This window comes from Scomber japonicus, chromosome 20 (genome assembly GCF_027409825.1).
Source record: "Scomber japonicus isolate fScoJap1 chromosome 20, fScoJap1.pri, whole genome shotgun sequence".
NCBI lineage: Eukaryota > Metazoa > Chordata > Actinopteri > Scombriformes > Scombridae > Scomber > Scomber japonicus.
This window is the reverse complement of record NC_070597.1, coordinates 2,671,947-2,681,611: the sequence shown is the minus strand read 5'-3', so window position 1 is coordinate 2,681,611 and position 9,665 is coordinate 2,671,947. Positions and strand designations below refer to the sequence as shown.

At 46.5% G+C, this 9,665-nt stretch overlaps 1 protein-coding gene across 1 annotated transcript in view; it reads left to right on the top strand.

Moving 5' to 3' along the window:
* Nucleotides 1-9,665, top strand: part of LOC128381828 (glutamate receptor ionotropic, delta-1-like) — a 78,654-nt gene that overhangs the window by 51,234 nt on the left and 17,755 nt on the right. The gene's annotated exons all lie outside the window — the stretch shown is intronic.

Genomic DNA, 9,665 nt, shown 5'->3' with positions numbered 1-9,665 from the left:
TAAATAAAGAAAGGAAGGAAGGACGAAAGGAAGCGAAGAAAGAAAGACGGAAGGAAGGAAAAGAAGAAAGAAAGGAAGGAAGGAAAGAAAGGAAAACGCCCAAAATATTCAGATTACTGTGATAGAAAACAGAAAAAACAGGCTTAAATTGCATCTGATGGGCCCGTTTCAAACAGTGTTTCCATGGCAACAAGAGCAAAATCATCCAGTTTTTAGCCCGTTAAAGCAAAGACAACCCAATGCTAACTTGTGACCGATAACGTGTGTTTTTTTTTTGTTCTTGTGTGTTCAGGCGAAGAAGAGTCCGTACGCCTTCCTGTGGGACATGGCGGTGCTGGAGTACGCAGCGCTCACCGATGACGACTGCACCATCACCGTGTCGGGGAACGGCATGAGCAGCAAAGGCTACGGCATCGCCATGCAGCACGGCAGCCCTTACCGAGACCTCTTCTCTCAGAAGTAAGTCGACACGTTAGTCTAGTTAACACCGTCAGTTTGGTCAAAACCGCCAATTTGGTCAAAAACCGTCAGTTGAGTCAAAACCGACAATTTGGTCAAAACCGTCAATTTGGTCAAAACCGCCAATTTGGTCAAAACCATCAATTTGGTCAAAACCATCAATTTGGTCAAAACCATCAATTTGGTCAAAACCATCAATTTGGTCAAAACCGCCAATTTGGTCAAAACCGCCAATTTGGTCAAAACCGTCAGTTTGGTCAAAACCGTCAATTGGTCAAAACCGTCAATTTGGTCAAAACCGTCAGTTTGGTCAAAACCGCCAGTTTGGTCAAAACCGTCAATTTGGTGAAAACCGTCAATTTGGTCAAAACCGTCAGTTGAGTCAAAACCGTCAATTTGGTCAAAACGGTCAATTTGTTCAAAACCGTCAGTTGAGTCAAAACCGTCAGTTGAGTCAAAACCGTCAATTTGGTCAAAACCGTCAATTTGGTCAAAACCGTCAGTTCGGTCAAAACCGTCAATTTGGTCAAAACCGTCAATTTGGTCAAAACCGTCAGTTTGGTCAAAACCGTCAGTTGAGTCAAAACCGTCAATTTGGTCAAAACGGTCAATTTGTTCAAAACCGTCAGTTGAGTCAAAACCGTCAGTTGAGTCAAAACCGTCAATTTGGTCAAAACCGTCAATTTGGTCAAAACCGTCAGTTCGGTCAAAACCGTCAATTTGGTCAAAACCGTCAATTTGGTCAAAACCGTCAGTTTGGTCAAAACCGTCAGTTCGGTCAAAACCGTCAGTTGAGTCAAAACCGTCAATTTGGTCAAAACCGTCAGTTCGGTCAAAACCGTCAGTTCGGTCAAAACCGTCAATTTGGTCAAAACCGTCAGTTAAGTCAAAACCGTCAATTTGGTCAAAACCGTCAGTTCGGTCAAAACCGTCAGTTCGGTCAAAACCGTCAATTTGGTCAAAACCGTCAGTTGAGTCAAAACCGTCAGTTTGGTCAAAACCGTCAGTTTGGTCAAAACCGTCAATTTGTTCAAAACCGTCAATTTGGTCAAAACCGTCAATTTGGTCAAAACCGTCAGTTGAGTCAAAACCGTCAGTTTGGTCAAAACCGTCAGTTTGGTCAAAACCGTCAATTTGGTCAAAACCGTCAGTTTGGTCAAAACCGTCAGTTTGGTCAAAACCGTCAGTTCGGTCAAAACCGTCAATTTGGTCAAAACCGTCAATTTGGTCAAAACCGTCAGTTGAGTCAAAACCGTCAATTTGGTCAAAACCGTCAGTTCGGTCAAAACCGTCAGTTCGGTCAAAACCGTCAGTTCGGTCAAAACCGTCAGTTCGGTCAAAACCGTCAATTCGGTCAAAACCGTCAATTTGGTCAAAACGGTCAGTTGAGTCAAAACCTTCAGTTTGGTCAAAACCGTCAGTTTGGTCAAAACCGTCAGTTGAGTCAAAACCGTCAGTTTGGTCAAAACCGTCAGTTTGGTCAAAACCGTCAGTTTGGTCAAAACCGTCAGTTTGGTCAAAACCGTCAGTTTGGTCAAAACGGTCAGTTGAGTCAAAACCGTCAATTTGGTCAAAACCGTCAGTTTGGTCAAAACCGTCAGTTGAGTCAAAACCTTCAGTTTGGTCAAAACCGTCAATTTGGTCAAAACCGTCAATTTGGTCAAAACCGTCAATTTGGTCAAAACCGTCAGTTCGGTCAAAACCGTCAGTTTGGTCAAAACCGTCAATTTGGTCAAAACCGTCAGTTTGGTCAAAACCGTCAGTTTGGTCAAAACCGCCAGTTTGGTCAAAACCGTCAGTTTGGTCAAAACCGTCAATTTAGTCAAAACCGTCAGTTGAGTCAAAACCGCCAGTTTGGTCAAAACCGTCAATTTAGTCAAAACCGTCAATTTAGTCAAAACCGCCAGTTTGGTCAAAACCGTCAGTTTGGTCAAAAACGTCAATTCGGTCAAAACCGTCAGTTTGGTCAAAAACGTCAATTTGGTCAAAACCGTCAATTTAGTCAAAACCGTCAATTTGGTCAAAACCGTCAGTTTGGTCAAAAACGTCAGTCTGGCTCCAGAAAGGTAAAGTTTGACCTGTTGAGGACGTTTGTAGAAAACTAGAGACAGTAAAACATTTTTATTTACTCCTCTAAAGAAGTTTCCTTTTTAACTCCGTTAGTTTTGCTTGTTAGCAGAACTACACAAAAAAAACACAAATGTAACTTCACTAAAAAAGTTAAATCTTGACATGATCAGCGTGTGAAGAGTCTTTAACAGCACAGAAAGTCTCTTTAAACTTTGCAGCAGGAGTTCAGTTATGTTTTATGTTTTATGTTTTATGTTTTTTTTTAAGCCGTTATTAAAATAAAATAAAAGTCAGAGTGGAGTTTAAATCAATAAGGAAGATAATGAAGTTGACATGAAGCGAGCTGGTGTTACAGCGTGGGGATTATTCAGCGCGGCGTTAAACAGACGGACGCGTTCATTACTTTATTTTAAGAGACGTCTCGACCACGTCTGGAAATGATTCTTTATATTTATTATTTTAGTTTATTCAGTTAGGCTGAGATCACCGAGCTGCAGAGTGAAACCTCTCCTTCCTCTCCTTCCTCTCTTCTCTTCACTCCTCCTCAAATAAAACATAAATTGATCCCAATGTGAATTTAACAGAGAAACTTTCTCATCCGTCTCGTATCGATCGTCTCCCACGACGACGAAGACAGGAAGTGAGAGAGAGTTCACTAATATCAGCCTCCAATAAAAACACAAATAACTAAATAACAAACTATAGTCTGAACGAAGAAATAAAGAATGGAGGGAAAGAAAGGTAAGTAAGACGGAAGAAAGAAAGGAAAGGAAGGAAGGAAGGAAGGAAGGGAAGGAAGGAAAGGAAGGAAGGAAGGAAGGGAAGAAGGAAGGAAGGAAAAGAAGAAAGGAAGGAAAGAAGGAGGGAAGACAGGAAAGGAAGGAAGGAAGGAAGGATGGAAGGGAAGAAAGAAAGACGGAAGGAAGGAAGGAAGGAAGGACAGAAAAAAGATAGAAGAAAGAAATAAAGAATGGAGGGAAGGAAAGAAAGGAAAATAAGACGGGAAGGGAAGAAGGAAAGGAAGGAAGGAAAAGAAGAAAGAAAGGAAAATAAGACGGGAAGGAAAGAAGGAAGGAAGGCAGGAAAGACGGAAGGAAGGAAAGGAAGGAACGAAGGAAGGGAAGAAGGAAGGAAGGAAGAAAGGCAGGAAAGACAGAAGAAAGGAAAAGAAGAAAGAGAAGAAGGAAGGAAGGAAGGAAGGCAGGAAAGACAGAAGAAAGGAAAAGAAGAAAGGAAAGAAGGGAAGAAGGAAGGAAGGAAGGAAGGGAAGAGAGAAAGACAGAAGGAAGGAAAAGAAGACAGGAAGGAAGGAAAGAAAGAAAGACGGAAGGAAGGAAGGAAAAAAAGAAAGGAATTAAGGGAAGAAAGAAGGAAGGAAAGAAAAGAAGAAAGGAAGGAAAGAAAGGAAGGATGGAAAGAAGAGAAGAAAGAAAGACGGAAGGAAGGAAGGAAAGGAAAAGAAGGTAGGATGGAAGGAACCCCTCGGTGGGCCTGTTCTGATTATTATTTATTGTCGTTGAAGTTTTCTTAAACATAAGAAGAAGGGAGAAAGAAAGAAAATAAGGAAGGAAGGAAGGAAGGAAGGAAGTGAAGAAAGAAAGACGAAAGGAAGGAAAAGAAGAAAGGAAGGAAGGAACTGAATTGAACCTGTTAAACGTCTCAGAGCTGCAGATGTGACAGGAAGCAACATTAAAGACTTTATTGGGCAAATAACTATATTTGGTAACTTCTGTAAATATCCCAAAATATCCTTCCTTCCTTCCTTCCTTCCTTCCTTCCTTCCTTTCCTTCCTCCCTGCCTTCTTTCTTCCCTTCCTCTTTTCCTTTCTCCCTCTCTCGTTCCTTATTTCCTCCGTCCTTCCTTCCTTTCCTTCCTTCCATCTGTCCTTCCTCCCTCCCTCCCTCCTTCTCTCCTCCCTTCCTTCTTTCCTTCCTCCGTCCTTCCTTTCCTTACTTCCTTCTGTCCTTCCTCCCTCTCTCCTTCTCTCCTCCCTTCCTTCTTTCCTTCCTCCATCTCCCTTTCTTCTTCCTTCCTTCCTTCTTTCTTCCCTTCCTCCCTCCCTCCGTCTCTCTTTCTTTCCTCCCTCCTTCCTTCCCTTCCTTCCTTCCTTCCTTCCATCCTTCCTTCCATCCTTCCATCCTTCCATCCTTCCATCCTTCCTTCCTTCCTCCCTTCCTTTCAATGAGTGTCCTATAAAGGGTTAAAGGCTTTCAAACTGAGTTTCAATGGAGAATCATTTCTAGTGAGGACTCTGGGTTACCCTCTGTGCTGTGGGGGGGGTGAGAGGGGGGTGATAGGGGGGGTTGAAGGGGGGTTTAAGGGGGGCGGGGGGTCGCTGCTCCCAACCTCACAGGTTTAAATGGTTGTGTGATGAAAAGCAGCGGGGCCTCAAAGTCCTGAAGAGACGAGCTGAAAGCCTCTGAACCCGACCGTCTGAAGATGTGAGGAAGGGGCGGCTTTTACACACACACACACACACACACACACACACACACACACACACACACACACACACACACACACACACACACACACACACACACACACACACACACACACAGCGACGGTGGTTAATAGAGATGTTAACACAGAGCATTAAGCTGCTGCACCGCTGAGGGGAAATGGGATCTCTGGGATGTTTGTGCTCCCCGTCGCTGCGTGGGAGGAACGCCTGGGGAACGAGAGAAACTCCACACCCCAAAAAAAATATGTCATTTACACCTCCTCTTCCTCCTCCTCCTCCTCCTCCTCCTCATCATCCTCCCATCATCATCATCATCATCATCCTCTCTCTTCTTCACACAGCAGGCGGATCGGATTTTTTCCGGAGCTGCTCCTTAAAAGCTTTGATACTGTTACTGGTTTGGAAGTGATGATCACCTGAAGAGAGGAGAGAAGAGGAGAGAAGGGAGGAAGAGGAGGAGGAGAGAGGAGGAAAGAGGAGAGAGAGGAGGAGGAGAGAAGGAGGAAGAGGAGAGAGGAGAGAGGAGGAAGAGGAAGAGGAGAAAGGAGGAGAGAGGAGGAGGAGGAAGAAGGAGAGAAGAGGAGGAAGAGGAGAGAGGACAGATGAGAGAGGAGGAAGAAGAGGAGGGAGGAGAGAGGAGGAGAGAGGAGGAGAGAGGAGGAAGAGAGGAAGAGAGGAGAGAGGAGAGAGGTGGAGGAGGAAGAGGAGAAAGAGAAGGAGGAAGAGGAGAGAGGAGGAGGAAGAAGAGAGAGGAAGAGGAAAGGTGGAAGAGTAGAGGAAGAGGAGGAAGAGAGGAAGAGGAGAGCGGAGGAAGAGGGAAGAGGAGAGAGGAGGAAGAGGAAGAGGAGAAAGGAGAAGGAGAGAGGAGGAGGAGAGAAGGGAGGAGAGAAGAGGAGAGAAGAGGAGGAGAGTAGAGGAAGAGGAGAGAGGAAAAAGAGAGAGAGGAGGAAGAGGAGAGAGGAAGAAGAGGAGAGATGAAGAGGAGAGGAGGAAGAGGAGAGACTTTGAGCAGCTCTACACTCCTCCTCTTCCTCTCTCCTCTTCCTCCCTCTTTTCTCCTCTTCCTCCTCTTCCTCCGCCTCTTCCTCTCCTTCCTTCCTCCTCCTCTTCCTCCCTCCTCCTCCTCTTCCTCTCACTTCCTCTTTAATTAAGCAGCTCTGTGTGTATTTAAGGATTAATTAGCGGCGCTGAATAGAAACCAAACCGCTGCTTATTAATGAAGTTTATATTTCACTCTGGGCTGGAGCCGGTTCAGCAGCATCCGACGGCCCCGAGGCGTCGTCACGGCGACGAGCGGCGCTCAGGGACGACCACGAATAATGTGGCCGAGTGTTAAATTGAGGGCAGCTCTGTTTTCAGCCAGGAAACCTTCATCTCCACATTTACTAGCAGAGCTTTAATACGTCCGCTCATAACTGCTTTACCTCCTCCTCCTCCTTTGCCTCCTCCTCCTCTTCCTGCTCCTCGTCTTCATCCTCCTTTACCTCTTCCTGCTCCTCCATCTCCTCTTCCTGCTCATCTACCAGTTTCTCCCCTCCTGCTCCTCCTCATCATCCTCCTTTTCCTGCTCCTCCTCTTCATCATCCTCCTCTTTCTGCTCCTCCTCTACTTCCTCCTCCTCTTCCTGCTCCTCCACCTCCTCTTTCTACTCCTCCTCTTCCTCCCTTGCTCCTCTTCCATCTCCTCTACTTCCTCCTCTACTTGCTCCTCCTCTTCGTCCTCCTTCACCTCTTCATCCTCCTCCTCTATTTCCTCCTCTTCCTCCCCTGCTCATCTTCCTCCTCTACCTCCTCCTGCTCCTCTTCCTCCTTTACCTCTCCCTACTCCTCCACCTCCTCCTCCACTTCCTTCTCTTCCACCTCTTCCTGCCCGTCCTCCTCCTTTACCTCCAACTCCTCTTCCTGTTTCTCCCCCTCCTGCTCCTCTTCTACTTCCTCCTCATCTATTTCCTCCTTCTCCCTCCTCCTCCCATCCTCCTCCTCCTCCCTCTTCCACCTCCCCCTCCTCCTCTTCCATATGATAATCCTCATTAATAACCTCTCCAGCGTAGTTCCAGCAGGTTTGAGGCGTAGCAGTTGAGTCCTGCGGGTGGAGGAGGAGGAGGAGGAGGAGGAGGAGGAGGAGGAGGAGGAGAGGAAGCTGCAGCTCTCTGACCTTCTACATGTTCATGCTGAGTTTCAGCAGATTAAATATAACAAATTGGGCTCCGACTCTTTTTTTATTATTTTATTTTTACTGCAGCTTAAAGCAGATTGTAACTTCAGTGGTCGCAGCGAAGTCGGTTAATTAACTTCATAACTCAACGAAACGAGTAGCGGGCGAGAGCAGGGCGAGAGGAGAGCGAGAGCAGAGGGAGAGCAGAGTGAGACTATGAGACTATGAGACTCACTGAAGCACAAACAGGAAGTTACTTACTCCATCCTCTCCTTCTTCCCTCCCTCCTTTCCTTCACTCCTTCCCTCCTTTCCTTCCTCCCTTTGTCCCTTCCTTCTTTTTCTCCCTCCCTCCCTCCTGTCCTTGCTTCCCCCCTTCCTGTCCTTCCTCCCTCCTCTCCTTCTTTCCTCCCTCCCTCCCTCCTTCCCTCCTTTCCTTACTCCCTTCCTTCTTTTTCTCCCTCCCTCCTTCCTTCCTTCGTTCCTTCCTCTGTCCTTCATTCCTCACTCCTGTCCTTCCTTTTTTCCTCATCTCCTTCATAACTCAACGAAACGAGCAGCAGGCGAGAGCAGAGCAGAGTGAGAGCAGAGTGAGAGCAGAGCGAGAGCAGAGTGAGAGCAGAGCGAGAGCAGAGCGAGAGCAGAGTGAGACTGTGAGACTATGAGACTCACTGAAGCACAAACAGGAAGTTAAAGTATAATAAAAGAATCATTTAAAAGCAAAAATACAATAACTAGAGAATGAAGTTTCAATAATAGTGAATAAGTATTACAGAAGTGTCCTTACTCCCTTCCTGTCCTCCCTCCCTCCTTTCCTTCTTTCCTCCCTCCCTCCCTCCTTCCCTCCTTTCCTTCCTCCTTTCCTTCTTATTCTCCCTCCCTCCCTCCTGTCCTTCCTTCCTTCTTTCCTCCCTTCCCTCCTTTCCTTCCTCCCTCCCTCCCTCCTGTCCTTGCTTCCCCCTTCCTGTCCTTCTTTCCTCACTCCTGTCCTTCCTTTTTTCCTCATCTCCTTCCTTCCTCCTTCCTCTCCTTCTTTCCTCCTGCTCTCCTTTCCTTGCTTCCCCCTTCCTGTCCTTCTTTCCTCACTCCTGTCCTTCCTTTTTTCCTCATCTCCTTCCTTCCTTCCTCCCTCCTCTCCTTCTTTCCTCCTGCTCTCCTTTCCTTCCTTCCTCCCTCCTCTCCTTCCTTCCTCCCACCCTCCTTTCCTTCCTTCTTTCCTCCTTTGTCCCTTCCTCCCTCCCTCCTTCCTTCTTCCTCCCTTCCTTCCTTGACTCGAGGACAACAGGAGGGTTAATATATATGTGTGTGATGAAGCTGCGTTGTTGGTTTTTAGAGGAAGTTAACTTAACATTTATCATGTGGATCGAGAATATGTTTTAAATTTTATACAAAATCAATCAACCTGATATTTCGTCCATCTCTCTCTCACAGATCTGTAGTCGTGTTTCTGACAACGTGTTTAATCCTGATCCCGACTGTTTTATTTAATTGGCAGAAGAACACACATCGATCTGAGCGAGTGAACAGATCAGACAGTCTGACTTTATTCCACAGAGTCACAGAAACATGACAGGAAGTAGAAACATGAAAGGATTGATGTCTGGAAGTCAGCTTTTCTTTTCACAGTCCTCTAAAGCAGAGGTGTCAAACTCATTTTCATTCAAGGGCCACATACAGACCAATCTGATCTAATGTGGGCCGGATCATTAAAAAGATGGAAGGAAGGAAGGAAGGAAGGGAAGAAGGGAGGGAGGGAAGGAAGGAAGGAACGAGAGAAGAAAGGAAGGAAGGACAGAAGGAAAAATGGAGGAAGGACAGATGGAAGAAAGGGAGGAAGGACAGATGGAAGGAAGGACAGAAGGAAGAAAGGGAAGAAGGACAGATGGATGGAAGGACAGATGGAAGGAAGGGAGGAAGGACAGATGGAAGGAAGGGAGGAAGGACAGAAGGAAGAAAGGTAGGAAGAACAGATGGAAGGTAGGACAGAAGGAAGAAAGGGAGGAAGGACAGATGGAAGGTAGGACAGAAGGAAGAAAGGGAGGAAGGACAGATGGAAGGAAGGGAGGAAGGACAGAAGGAAGAAAGGTAGGAAGGAGAGATGGAAGGAAGGGAGGAAGGACAGATGGAAGAAAGGACAGATGGAAGAAAGGGAGGAAGGACAGATGGAAGAAAGGGAGGAAGGACAGAAGGAAGGAAGGGAGGAAGGACAGATGAAAGGAAGGACAGATGGAAGGAAGGAAGGAAGGACAGATGGAAGAAAGGTAGGAAGGACAGAAGGAAGAAAGGGAAGAAGGACAGATGGAACATGATGAAGAGAAACACAGTCAGTCAATAATTAATTTCGAGAGAAGAAAGGAAGGAAGGAAGGGAGGAGGAAGGAAGAGAGGGAGGGAGGGAGGAAGAAAGGAAGGGAGGAGGAAGGAAGAGAGGGAGGGAGGGAGGAAGAAAGGAAGGGAGGGAGGGAGGGAGGAAGGGAGGGAGGGAAGGAAAGAAGGGAGGGAGGGAGGGAAGAAAGGGA